Source organism: Limulus polyphemus, unplaced genomic scaffold, assembly GCF_000517525.1.
Source record: "Limulus polyphemus unplaced genomic scaffold, Limulus_polyphemus-2.1.2 Scaffold3374, whole genome shotgun sequence".
In the NCBI taxonomy this organism is placed as follows: Eukaryota; Metazoa; Arthropoda; class Merostomata; order Xiphosura; family Limulidae; genus Limulus; species Limulus polyphemus.
Genome location: NW_013668984.1, coordinates 73286 through 87878, shown reverse-complemented (window position 1 = coordinate 87878; position 14593 = coordinate 73286).

The window sequence follows — 14593 nt, the reverse complement described above, 5'->3', positions numbered from 1 at the left end:
TTAATTGTTTGTTTTTCTACAGTCTCTGTATTTCCTACTCTAATTCTACTCAAAACATCAACATTAGAATGCTTTCCACCTGGTCTTTTGGAGGCACATTGCTCGCATACATAATGAATAGAATAGGGTTAACTACCCCTCCTTGGGGTACGCCTGCCTCTGGGGTAAATGCCTCAGAGCAGATTCCCCTTACATTTATTTTACATGATCTGTTATCCAAGAAGTTAGATAGCCAGCGAATAATCACCCGCGGTAGCTCCAATTCCGTCATGCGGAACCTGCGACCGTTGTGCCATGCAGTGTCAAAAGCTTTTTCGACATCGAGAAATCAGGCGACAGTGCATTCATTTATTAAAGCTATCTATTATTGTTTCTGTTAGTCTAACCAGATGATCTGTTGTTCGTCTGAATTTTCTAAAACCATTTTGTGTTTCTGGTAATTTAGAAGTGACTTCTAGGTAATTTGAGAGCCTATTGCTTGTTATTCGTTCTAGAATTTTTCCTACGCAGCTGGTCAGGCTGATCGGGCGGTAGTTGTTTGGTTTATTTGCTGGCTTTCCTTCTTTATGGAACATTAGTACGATCGCTTGCTTCCAAGAAACCGGGATATATCCAGAACTTAAAAAGTGCTGTGAAGTGTCCATACAATCTCCGAGTGCCTCTTTTGAGGATGATAGCCTGTATGCAGTCTTCTACTGGTGCCTTGTTTTTGGTAGCTTTTATAGCTTGTTGAATTTCCATTTCAGTAATTGTTTTTGTGAGCAGATATGTAATTGGGTTTTCTGTTTCATCTGGGAATTTTGGTGTGTACATGGTTATGTTTAATGTGGCTATTAACTTTGTTGTAGAAGTGTACATTCATGTCTGGTTCTTGGTGTGTTTTGTAGGTGTTCTTTAAATACTTTTGCCTTTTCAGTGTTTGTGTGTTCTGTCTTATTTTTTGTTTCTAGAGGTGGGCAGTTGCTGTTAGGATTCCCTGTATTGGTGAATCGTTTCAGGTTGTTCCAGAACTGCTTTGAGTTGGATTTATCATTTAGTTGAGAGCAGAAATATCCCAGCTGTCTTGTTTTAGTCGGACTTCATTTCTTATTTTGTTTTTTAATGTGTTTATTTGTGTTTTAAGTGTTGTATTTCGGGTTTGTATGAATTGGTTGCGTAGTTTCCTTCTTTCTTTGATCATTTCTATAATTTTTGTGTGAGGTTGCCATGTTTGTGTTGTTAAACGTTTAAGCTTGGGTATGATTTGTTTCGCTGCCGTTTTTAGACACTGTGATTGTATGGCAATATGCATCTCTTTCGGACGCTTCCGCGGCGTGATATGCTTTTATTTTCGGTAGAATATTGTCAAGGATTGATTGGTAGTCTATCCTGTTTGCTTTCTTGTAGTTAAATTTTTCGGTTTCTACTGATTTATTCGTATGGGGGTTGAGAATGAAGATATACCAGACAGGTAGATGATCACTATCTATATCTTGTCCTACCTTAAAATTTACGAATTTTCGACTGATTAAATGAACATAGGCATAGATCTAGGATATCGCTGGTACCACATGCGTACGATGCATGTGTTCGGAGTAGCATCATCTAATAACACTGTGTTGGTGTCTATTAGATATTTATATAATGTTCTGCCATTTGCATTTGTATATTTACAATTAAATATTTTGTGTTTACTGTTTAAGTCTCCTGCTATTATTGTATTCTGGTTATGGCTATGTAGGTCACTCAATAACTTTATGTACATGCCTGATACCCTTACATTAATGGCATTTGCAGTTTGTACATCTATAGCTATACGTTCATTTGTGGAAGTTATGTGTATTTCCTTTAAAATCAATTCGGACTTATATAACAGGAGTATTCCTCTTGTTGTCTGTCTTTTCTTATAATTGTGTAACCTTTTATTTTAACTGGAGGAGTTCTCAAAACCAACAAGCACTTGCATAAACATTTTACCAAAAATAATAACAGAAAAGATACAAACATATCTATCACAAATTCTACTATCAATTACAAACACACTTACAAATTACATTTACGGTGGCACATGTTAACATCTAAGGTGCACTTGCTTCCAAGAAACATGAGATTGAAGATATAACCAACACCATTAAACCAGGAATATTTGTTATTAGTGAAACTTGTTTATATGTTGCACATAGAAAAAACCCACAAAAAACCAACGTAACTACTTTAATTAACGTATTAAAAAACATAGCCACAGAATTCATCCCCATTTAGTTCGGTTGCTTTTTTGCATGTTTTCAGGTTCTACTACTATTTGTGCCTCATTGTCGATTCGTCTTGTTATTGTGTTTGTTACAGCTGTGGCGTAGGTTGTTGTTGTTTTTTGTTGTGCTTGCGCTGTTGGTAACAGCGTCTTTTGCTGGTTTGGTTGTGTCTGTAGCTGTTTTTATGCATTTGGGTTCTGGATGTTGTTTTTGGCATTGTGTTATGTGGTGATATTCGCCACACCCTACACATCTTGGGGCTGCCTGATAGGCCGCTGCTACATGCCCAAATCTTTGACAGTGGTAGCATCGAGGTACCACTGTAGCTGGTGTCTTTCTCTGTTCCACTGTGTATCGTTGGTACCACAATGAGACCATTGTTTATTAAATGCGTTATGTCTTGTGTGTTATCTGTGTGTACTTTTATACAGTTTTAGTTATGTTAGATTGTGACCTAGCTCCTGGGAGGTGTAATGTGATTTGACATATTTTGAATGCATCCGCAAGCCATGTCTGAAGTAGTCTGTTGAGATCAGCAGTTTCCTGTCCTTTGTGTTGTTGAGCGTCTGTTTTTTGACTACAGAACTTTCATTGTCGTCAGTGAGTATTTGTATATCTGTATCATTGCTAGTGTGCTTGCTTTCTTTAACATCCAAGGTTTGGTTTGATTGTATCACATGATCATTTTCTTTTAAAATATTTTATGTACTTATTTCTCCATTGACAGTTTCAGCCTCAGCATCGCTGTCGGTTCCATTGTGGTTGGTGTTGTTTCTGGCTTTAGCCTCAATTTTTTTTCTTTTATATTTTCAAAATTTGTGCTCTCCTTCGGAGAGAGTTCCTTATTGGTGACCACTAGTGTGCTCTCACAGCCATTATTGTTGAGTACATGAGTAAGTAACCATTATTGTTGAGTACATGAGTAAGTAACCATTATTGTTGAGTACATGAGTAAGTAACCATTATTGTTGAGTACTTGAGTAAGTAACCATTATTGTTGAGTACTGAGTAAGTAACTTGGTATATATTTAGATATGTTCTATTGAAATGACATGTGATTAAAACCCATTTGCCATCAAGGGTGTTCGAAGGTTATTAATGAGTTATTGGCGCACAAATTCGCTTTTGCTGGTCAGGGCAAGAGGCAGCATTAAGAGACAAAGAGCAAGGCGAGAGGGCTGTGCTGAAGTTATTTAGTGTAACCACAAGCTTTACATAACATTAAATCAATTCCTCACAGTACCAATAAAAGAGGGCTAGCGGTCTTACACAAAAATTTTTGTTTTTAGTGAGTGAGTGAGAGTGTCAGCCTTTTAGCTGAGAAGAAGAGTCGTGACCACAGGCAAGTATTGGAGCTCCCAACAGTGTGTCTGTGTGTGTTTTCTGTACAACGCCTTTACCTGCCTCATGATGCTAGCCAACTCACACAGAACCATTATTACTCGGTCTCAAGGAGAAGCACTAACAACCTAAAACAGGTATGCTATGATCCTTGAGTGTAAGGAGCTCTGCTCGTCAGACAGTTACCAGGAACTAATTGTCACGTCTCCTTCAAATTCAGGGGTGACTCCACGTCGTAACCTAACTCTCCTGTTAAGCCCAGTAGTCCAGTCATCATCGACACCAGAGATTCACCAGGTAGAAACAAACACTCCGCCACACCGGACCAAGCCGTGACCACCAAGCCTGCCAGCAACATCAAATCACCGCCAACCTAATATCGCTACAGAAATTAACAGACTCTTTCCAGATTTACAGGTCTCCAACATACGCCGCCTACCAAGCGGTGGTGTATGTATCAAGTGCAGTGATCCCCGACGCTCTGTAACTATCTTCAAGCCCTGGCCCAGGGGGCCCAAGATCACCACTGACGTCGCCGGTGAATCCCTACCGACAAAGCCTGACGTGATCCAGAACGTCCCAATGGACATCGAGTCGACAGAAATAAAGAAATAACTTATAGCTCAAGGCAATAATACGACCCATGTAGAGGATCATATCAGCTAGGACCAAACAGACAATTCCCATGGTAAGATTCTTTCTTTCAGATCCTAAGAAAGTCGACCAGCTTATAACTGACGGGGTCTATTTATGGTACCAGCACCATGTTGTAGAAGCCGCCCATATCACACCGACTAAAACATTAAAATGCTTCAACTGCCAGTACTGTAAAGCTAAACCTTAACCTGATAGACGGATTTTAAAAAAAGCGAAGTTAAATTTCTAACAAAGAATTAGAGAGAAGAAGTCGAGTAAGTTCTCTAAGTAGTTAGACAGTGTCGACAAAAGAAAAGAGGATAAGGCCAGGGTGCCATAATGGCACAATAGATTAAAATGAATAGAAGGAACGCGGTTTTTACCGAGATTCCTGAAGGTGCCCTCCCGCACGAAGTTATAAAAGCTATAGAAGAAAGTTTAGGCGAAGGAGCCGTGGAATGCCTACAACCGTTAGGCGGAAAGAAAATTTGTTGTTCGTTCGCGTCGTTCAACATAACGACGAAGACATTGGGCATTTCGTCTTCAAGGATGTAGAATACAAGTACACCCCAGCAGGCACAAATGTGATATCAGTGAGGATAAAGCATCTCCCACACGAGGTGCTTAATGTGTGTGTAGCCAATGCTTTACAAGAGCATGGGAAAGTATTAGGAGTAATACGAGAAACGTACACGGACAGCAAGGTGTTTACCGGAGCGAGAAGGGTCCGAGTGGATATGTCGGACCCAATCCCCAATTTTCTATACGTAGGACAATTCAGGGTAATGGCGAATTACCCTGGAATGAAAAAGCTGTGTGCGAGATGCAAGAAGGAAGGACACTTCGCGGCCGACTGCACGGCCAAAATATGTAACAAGTGCGGCGAAGTAGGACACTCGCCCGCAGAATGCGTTAAAGGGTGTAAAAAGTGTGGAGGAGATCACCCACACAGACAGTGTAAAGTGAAGAGTTTCTCGGCTATAGTGAAGGGAGAAGAAGAGGAAGTGAGTGTTGAAAATGAAGTGGAAGAAATCCTGAAGGAAGTAATAGATAACATGTGTGATATTGTAGAGAAAGAAGTAAACACAATGGAAGTAGATACAGAAGAAAAAGAAAGTAGAGGAAAAGGTAGAAGTTACATGGAAAAAGGCTACAAAAAAGAAAAGTAAGGAGGAGAAGAAAAAGACGGAGAAGGGTTTAACAAAAAAAAACCAGTGATAGACTGTTAGCGGAAGATCTACTTATTTCAGAAACCTCCTCGAGCGAAAGCAGCGGAGAAGAAACAACGGAGGACCAGCAGGCGAAGGAAAAGAAAGGAAAAAGACCAAAAAAAAAAAGGGACGTGAGTCGTTAGTTTCATACTTTAATAGCTCATAAAAATGAATAAATACCTTTATGGGTAAGTCCCTAATTTTAACTGTTTACTTCCCATGAGCTCCAAAATGAACATAAACATAAACACAATTATGATAATTAAAAGTATTACTTTAAACACACAAGGATTTCTAAACATAAATAAACATAATCATGTAATAGACATGATGAACAGATATAGCTATGACATTCTTGTTGTACAAGAAGGTCATCTATATAAAACTTCACAAATTAAACAGTTTAGCATTAAACATAATGTAAAATCATTCTGGAGTTTAGGCACATCTAACGAAGAAGGAGTAGGTATCATAATAAACAATAACAATAAAGGTACAGTAACAGGAATGAGACACGATAAATATATATGGTAGAACACAATAAACAAATAACAAGAGTGATAAATGTATATGCACCAGCAGATTACACAAGAGCTTTATACTATCAAAACCTAAAACAGTATTTATACACAATTAATGAAATAATACTAGTCGGAAACTTTAATTGTACACTAAACCCAATAATAGATAAAATAGGAGCTAATCAGACTAAGAAAGACCCTGGTGCAAAGCCATTACAGGATATAATTGAAAGTTTTCAATTACACGACGTATTGCGACACCTGGAAAAAGATAACCCTGGTATCAAATTCTGGAGTCGTAATGGAGTGGGAAATAGATTAGATAGATTTTATGTATCCAAGTCTTTACTCGACATGACGGAAAAAATAACGGTTACGCCGATAGGAAGCCCCAATAATTATCTTAGTGACCACCACTATGTAACAGCTATAATTAGAATAGGCAAGGCGCAAGAAAGAGGTAGGGAATATTGGAAACTTGGAAACGTATTGAAATATTGGAAACGTATCTCTGTTAGGGAAAGAACACGTCACAAACAACGTTAGAACTTTGCTATCGGAGCTATGTGACGCCACAGAATACAACGCTGGCTGGAGGGAAAGCCTCAAAACCAGGACAGCGTCTAAGTTCCAATATCTAGGAAAGGAAATAGCTAAAGGAAATAGAAGTAAAATCCATAAGTTAGAAAGATACATGACGAGTTTAGCACGATTTGCCAATGGCGACTCGAATTTCACGGAGTCGATAGGAATGATAAAGCAGGAATTGGACCAACTATATGAAGAAAGATTAGAAAGCTACATGATAAGAGCAGGAATAAGGAATATTGAAGGAGAAGAAAAATTTAACAGTGACTTTTACAGTCGGCTTAAAAATAGATTAATAGATCATTAATAGCAGAGCTTAAGAATAAAGAAGAACAGGTAGTAGACAGATAGAAAATGTATAAAAAATATAATATTAGACTTCTACAAGGAACTCTATAGCCCTAAAGAAATAGATAGAGGTAAGTGGGAGGATGTGACTAAACATCTTCCCACACTTCCGAAGGAAGCAGAACACCTAGCAAAAGCAATAACAATAGAAGAAGCAAAATTAGCAATGGCAAGTTTAGGCAAGAAAAAAGCCCCAGGGCCTGACGGACTCTCAGTAGAGTTCTATGAACAGTTCCAGCATATAATAGGTCAACCAAATGTGGTAATGCTTAACAATAGTTTATTAAACAATAGAATACCTCCTTCATTCAAAGAAAATATAATCAGCTTGCAGTGCAAGAAGGATTCTTCAGATCTAATTAAATATTATAGACCCCTTACACTCAGCAATGTTGATTATAAAATATTTGCTAAGTGTATAAACAATAGATTAGTAACAATGTTAGATCACTTAATTAAGTCTGCCCAGACATCTGCAGTCCCTGGAGACATGCTATTTAATGTTAACATTCTCAGGGACATAATACAAATAACAAACAGTAAAGGCTCTCCGGCTTGTGCAATCTCGCTTGATCAGGAGAAAGCCTTTGACAGGATAAGTCATAGTTTTATGTTTTATGTATTAAGTAAATACGGCATACGGGACGAAGTAATAAAATGTATAAAACTAATATACAGTAATGTAACAGCTAAAATCAATATAAATGGACATATTACAGAGAGTTTTAATATAGGAAATGGAGTAAGACAAGGATGTCCCCTCTCCCCCACCTTATACGTGTTAGTCATTGAATGTTTCTTAGCTAGTGTAAACTCTGACCCGGAAATAGTCGGTGTTCACATACCAGGGAATTACGCCATCCAGCAAAAGTGCCTTGCGCACGCGGATGACGTAACCCTGACCCTGACAACCGATGTATCCACCTCCAAATGTTTTAAAACACTCAATGGTTTCTGTAGTGCAAGTGGCGCAAAAATTAATAGTGAAAAATCTAAAGGTTTTTGGTTAGGGAGATGGAGAATAAGAAATGATTCTCCAGTTAATATCACATGGACAAAAAGTCCCATTAAAATATTAGGAATCTGGTTAGGTCCATACGACTCAACCAGAAATAACTGGAAAATTAAAATTAAACAAGCAGCAGAGAAAAATTAATGAATGGAAGGATAATGAACTTTCAATGTTAGCCAAAGCTCAAGCAGTAAAGCAAATCATTTACCCCAACCTAGTGTACTTAGGTAGAACACTACCTCCCGGCGAGACAGAGATTAAAAAGATAAAACAGATCATGCACCAGTTTAACTGGAATTATAAGGAAGAGCGCCTATCTAGAGAAGTAGTCAACTTACCCACAAACGAAGGAGGGTTAGGACTACCCAGCTTCAGCAAATATTTAACGGCAGTTACCATAGCAAACACAACCAAAATTATGGGGTCTGAACACAACTGTGCATTGTTTTATAACTACACAGTTGGATTCAGCGCCAAATATTTTAAAGATAAGCTAAAGCCACAAGCACTACGAGCCGAAAAACCCCGTGCATACTTAAGCTCAGTAATAGAAACAGTTAAAAAGCTAGTTTAGGATAAACCTCAAATTAAAGTATATAACATGTCAATAGATAAAATATACGAAGCTATAAACCCAAAGGTTACAGCCAAAATAGTAACGGTATACCCAACTATCAACGGGAAAAGAGCATGGGTAACAACCAGCAATAGGAAAATGGAGGCCAAAAGACGCGATCTAAACTATAAAATAGCTCACAACATAGTCAGCACAAGAGATAGACTATACAGTTTTAAAATAACGAAAAAATAAATAAATGTCCATACTGTCAGTGCATAGAAACCGTGAAACACGCTGTCTATGATTGTCCATGTATCAATGTATTTTGGAGACGGCTTGCCATGATATTCGGTATAGGCAAGATCAATTACACTACTGTCCTGTTCAATACACCAGTTACCAGTGAATTATGTTCATAAATTGTCTTTATTATTCCTTGTAAGTGAATTTAAATATCAGATCTGGTCCGCGAGATTTAAAGCTGTGTACGAGGAAACAAGAGAAAGTGTTCCGGTGGTAATAAGAAAGGTAAGAACAAACACGAAGATAAGGCTAAAGATAGACTACTATCGTCTATAGGAGGAAGAGTTCAAGAAGAGGTGGGCCCCGGAAGTGTCAAGAGTTTTTCAGCGCAGACATCAACCGCTAATTTCAAGTGGACGACGGAGGAGGAAATCACGGCGGAACGGCCAACGCTGGAGACGCAAGTCTGGTTAATAATTGTGTTTGTGTACTTAACCTGCACAGGTGCTGGAACAAATGGCTCGTGGACCGTAATAAAAGTGACTTTGACTGTGCAGGTTAAGTTGTGTTGTGCAAACTGCAAATGTGCTACCCCCCTTTCATCCGAGAATTGGAAGTGTGTCCTACGAAAGGGTAAGTTCTGACTGTGGTTGTAGGGTAAGGTGGAGACATGGCTTACTCTTTTCACACAGTAAGGGTTTAGTTAGGATATTTAGTGTGATAATCTGAACTGAAGGAGCGGCGACTGACTGTTCGAGATGGAGTCTGGGAGCCTACTCCCGGAGTGCGGCGGAGGATGCTTGATGATTGCTATGAGGGAGTCGAAGCCTCTCAGCTGATGTTCCTGATCATCAAGTTGCAACTGCCTCGTGTCTTTGGGGGCCGTGGGCATAGTGATTTTTCCTGGTCGGTGGGCTGTGCTGGGTTGGAAGTCATCGGAGATCGAGGAGAACTCGGGGTTTTACCAGGGTTTGAATACGACCTGAGACGACCGTCAAGTCAGTAGGTTAATATGTTACCAGGTCTTGGGTGTATGGAAGTGAGATCAGAAATTTCAAGCGTGTTATGGAAATTACCTCTTTGAGAAAGGGAGGATCTCCAGTGCTTGCATGTCTTTGTTCCTGTCCCTTGTTTTGGCTTATAGGGCTGGATGTAATGTGTGTGGAGGGTCTTGAACTGACTTGGAGTGTAAGGACCTGACTTGCTGGATAGTCTGGATCAATGACCCGAAGTTACTCAATATAGGTAATAGGTTAAATTCCAGAGTAGTCTGTTATTGTATACCAACAGTAAAGCTAGCTCTCAAAGTTCAAAATTTTTGTTATTGGAAAAAAAAATTAGGAAAAAGGGAGATTGTCTCTTAGTTTTAACAGCATAGGGTGTTGGAGGGTAACTAAGTACAGTTACAACTCCAATATCTAAAGTGCTTAGAGTAAACATCTCTGGGAAGATGACGTGTTAAATAGGTCATCAATAGGTAAATTTTAGTTAGGGAAGATTAAGGCGTATTGCCCACAGAGACAGTAAAGCCAGCTCCTCCAACCAAACCACACACCTGTATCGCCACTGACAGCCGATATAATTATCATCAATGAAACACTATTAAACGAAACGTCTAAATTTAAATTTCCACACTACAAAGCAATTCACAAACATGCTTCCCCAGATAAAAGAGGTATAGCTCTACTCATTAACACTGACGTTAACACATCTGGTGTCAATGAAAACATTTAATGCCACCTAAACCTTTCGAATAACACCACCATTGCCATCCTGGCACTATACATATTACCAGCCAACACCCCTGACACCAACTATATCCAATCAGTCATCATTGGCGACCTAAATGCCAAACATACCGACTTTAACTGTAGAAACACTAACAACCATGGACGCATTATCAAACAACTATTTCAATATAATGACTACAGTACCATCAATAATAACCAAGCCACTCACACTACCCCTATATCTTTCCACGTGTTCAGACACGCGTCCAGTCAAACCAACAATTTTAAATTACACCCAAGCATATTATACCAAACTGAATCAAACAATTCTACAATATTTATTATTAATAAAAACCCACGCTATCAGTTGTTCCGAAATCGAAGACTATGCTACCAGAAATTCATAAATTACAGAAAGAAGACACCTAAAGCAGGACCATCTCTACTCATAACCCAGAAAAAAAAACTAATTAACGAATTAACAGTAAAAAGAACCAAATTAAGAAACTCATAAAAATTCAGCAAACAACAATAGGAATAACTTCTGTCAATCAATAGATGATGCTCGTCCTGACCCAGCCCTCTTTTAGTAAACTTTCCGTAAAATCACTGGCGATTCCCTTGAATCTCATTTCAGATGTTTACAATATAATAACACTACTGTCACCAGCGATAAAGGAAAAGTACAATTATTCGCAAAATTCTATTAAGATACTTTCAACATACCTGACTCTCCACATTTTGATAACCAACAATTAACAAGAATCAATAACTATATCTCTGAGCACAAGGAGTACATGAATCCACAGTCCCTAAGTAGTACACAAAACCCCAGCCAGGTCAGTGACTACCACAGTCGGCTAATCTCACTTCTAGAATTAAAAATCAATATCAAAAAACGACATTAGCAACAAGATCTTAAAAACCTCATTCTGCAACACCTTCTATCACTATACACCTTATCTTTCACGTCAGGATATTACCCATTAATCTGGAAATAGGCAACTATTAAAGTAATACCTAAGAAACAATCCGATCTCCACTTTACCCAGTAACTACGGACCCATTAGTCTCACCAATACCCTTGGTAAATTAATGGTAAAAATAATATCCACCAGATTGCTACATTTCTATGAATCCAACAGCATATTAAATAACAACCAGAATGCCAGTCGTAAACAGACAAACCACAGATCACCTAGTCCGCCTGATAGAATCAGCATACCAAGGCTTCAATAAAAATCACACCACAATAGCCGCTTTTCTAACGTAAAACAAGCATTTGACACTGTCTGTTATAATGCTATCAGATTCAAACTATGTGTCAGCCGAATATGACAAGTTATCGAAACAAAATGACGCAAACGGGCCTTTAAAGGGCCTGGCGAGGATCAGTGGATCAAGGTGCCAAGGCTGGGATCTGTGGATCCGATGCCTGAGAATTAGATGTGGGGGGAAACGGGAGTACTCCGAGAAAACCCACTTTCACTAGTCGGGACCAAATAGAAGCCCGACTAGTGCCCAGATGAAGATTCGGTGACATGATGAGAACCTGGAATGATACTGAATAATGTATTGATTAGGCAAAGAATACAGTAAGTTGTGAGTATATCTGTTGATCATGGAGGTGTGGTAGTGGTGTTGTGTATCATATTGTATGGGGATAGGTATTTGCACCAAGGTTTGGGGTGGCGGAAATTTTGTGGAATTCGGCAGTGAGTGAGTTTCGATGAGTGGCTTTTTTGTAATATTTGACGGCTAGTTTGGAGATGCGGTCTTGCATAGTATGTAGTGAAGTGTGTTTTTCGACGTAGCATGCGGGTGTGTATTGAGGGAGTCGGTAGGCGAGACGTATTACTTTGTTTTGCAGCTTTGGTATAATCTGCTGTTGGTTATTATTCATGTTACATGTGATCATTGCACCGTAATCTAATAATGGTCTAATAAATGGTTTGTAAATGTACATGATTATTTGTGGTCTACAACCGCGGGCGTGGTGACTGATTTTGCGGAGGTAGGCTATTCGTGTTTTGACTTTCTTGCAAATTTCTTTAAAATCTGTGTGCCAAGTTAATTTAGAGTTTATGGTTATGCCTAGGAATTTGGCGGATTTAGTGAATGAAACTGGGTTATTGTATAGGTTTAATTTAGCTAGTTTGACATGTTTGAGTCTTTTGTTTAGTCTGCAGTAGAGTATGATTGCCTGGGTTTTGGTAGGATTAAGTATTATTCTCCACTTGTTGCACCACTGTGTTATTTTGTCAAGGGCTGTTTGTACTTTCTTTGCTGCTAGTGGGGGTCCCAAGAGATGCTACATAGGGCTATATCATCGGCATATTGTGAGGCGTGCGTGAGGGGCGTGGTTGGCTGTGGTAGGTCGTTAACGAAGAGTGTGTACAGCAGAGTGCTTAAGACAGACCCCTGTGGTACATCTGCGTTAAACGTGAATGGTTGTGAGACTGAAGTGTTTATTTTAACTTTCGCCATTCTATTGTGTTGAAAGTTGGAAATCCATTTAGTGAAAGTTGCGGGTACTTGACATTTAATTAGCTTGTACTTGAGCCCGTCGTGCCATACAGTGTCGAAAGCTTTATGCACGTCAAGGAATGTGGCAATAGTGGCCTGTAGTTTATTAAATCCAGTAAATGTGGATTCTACTAGTCGAACGAGGTGGTCAGCAGTCTGTCTGTTTTTGCGTCCCGCGTTCTGGATGTGTGATAATGTGTTGTTGTTTTCTAGCATCCATAATAACCTTGTCGTTAAAATTTTCTCTAGACGTTTGCCAGTGTAGTTAATTAAGCTTATGGGTCTGAAATCGCTTGGATTTATTGATTGGGTGCGTTTTTTGGGGATAACTGTGATGAGAGCTGACTTCCATGCATGGGGAAGATAACCCGAGGAAACTGACAGATTGTATAGGTTGGTGAGATGTGTCAGAAGTTTGGGGGGTGCGTTTTTTAGAACTATGTTGGGGATTTTGTCATCGCCAGGAGCTTTGTTTTTGATAGTTTTTAGGTGAATTTTAACTTCGGTATGGTGATCGGGGTAGTTATGACTTGAGGTGAACTTGGAGTGTGGGTATGGAGTATGTTGACCGGGAAAGAGGTGGTAAATAAAGCAGTGTTAGCGTTGATAAAGGTGTTGATCTTGTCCTGGTGTTTACTACTGAATCTGGCATCCTGTGGGGTGACAAATGTTTTCTTGAAATAGTGTGCAAATAGTTCTGATTTTTGATCATCGGTAGAGGCTGTAAGGTTTTCATAGGTTATATTGCCAGTGTCATTATTGTCATGGCATATGCTTTTAAAAGTTTTCCAAAAGGTAGAAGGGTCCGGTTTGAGGCTGTCGAGCTTGTTGCAAAAGTTATTCCAATTGTCACGTTGTTGACTTTTAACGAGTTTTTCCATTTTGTTTTTGACTGCATTGACTTGGGTTTTTGTGTCGGGATTTCTGGTGTTGATGAATTCTTTGCGGAGCTTGCGCCTGGATATTATTAGTTAATGTATTTCAGGAGTTAATATCCAGTGGTTGGGCGTGGTTTTATTGAAGTTTTTCGGAACCAATTTGTCTATAGTTTTGCTTATGGCTTGTGTGATGTTTTCGTAGTAATGTTCGATATCCTGTTCGGAGTTAGTGTTCGTTATGGGGTCGGGTAAATTGTTGTCTAAATGTTAATTGAATATGGTCGAGTTAACTTTTTTGAAATTGGGGATGTTTGAGTGGTGTTGAACTTGACTGCTGGGTATTGACCAATTCGGGTTACTGATTTTAAATGAAAGGGGATTATGGTCTCTTCCGATGTTTTCATGTACTTTAAAATTACTTGTTAGACGTACTATAGCTGGTGGAATTATAGCGAGATCTATTATGCTTTGTGTTCCATTGTGGTGTCTGTGGGTAGGGGAGTTATCGTTAATAACAGTGTAGTTGTGTGAGATTGGCGATGGCTCTACCAGCAGTGGTAGTGGTAAAACCTTGGAGGAGGGGATGTGAAGCATTGAGGTCTCCGAAGATTATTACATTGTTATGGTTTGTTATAATTGTGTGTAGGAATGTGATGTCAGGGGTTGAGTTGGGAGAGATGTATAGGGCTAGGAGTGTGAAATCTGGTAGAAAAGGTGTTTTAATCTTACAGAGAATGTGTTCGTGGTAAGTGGAGGTGTTGTGGTTGAT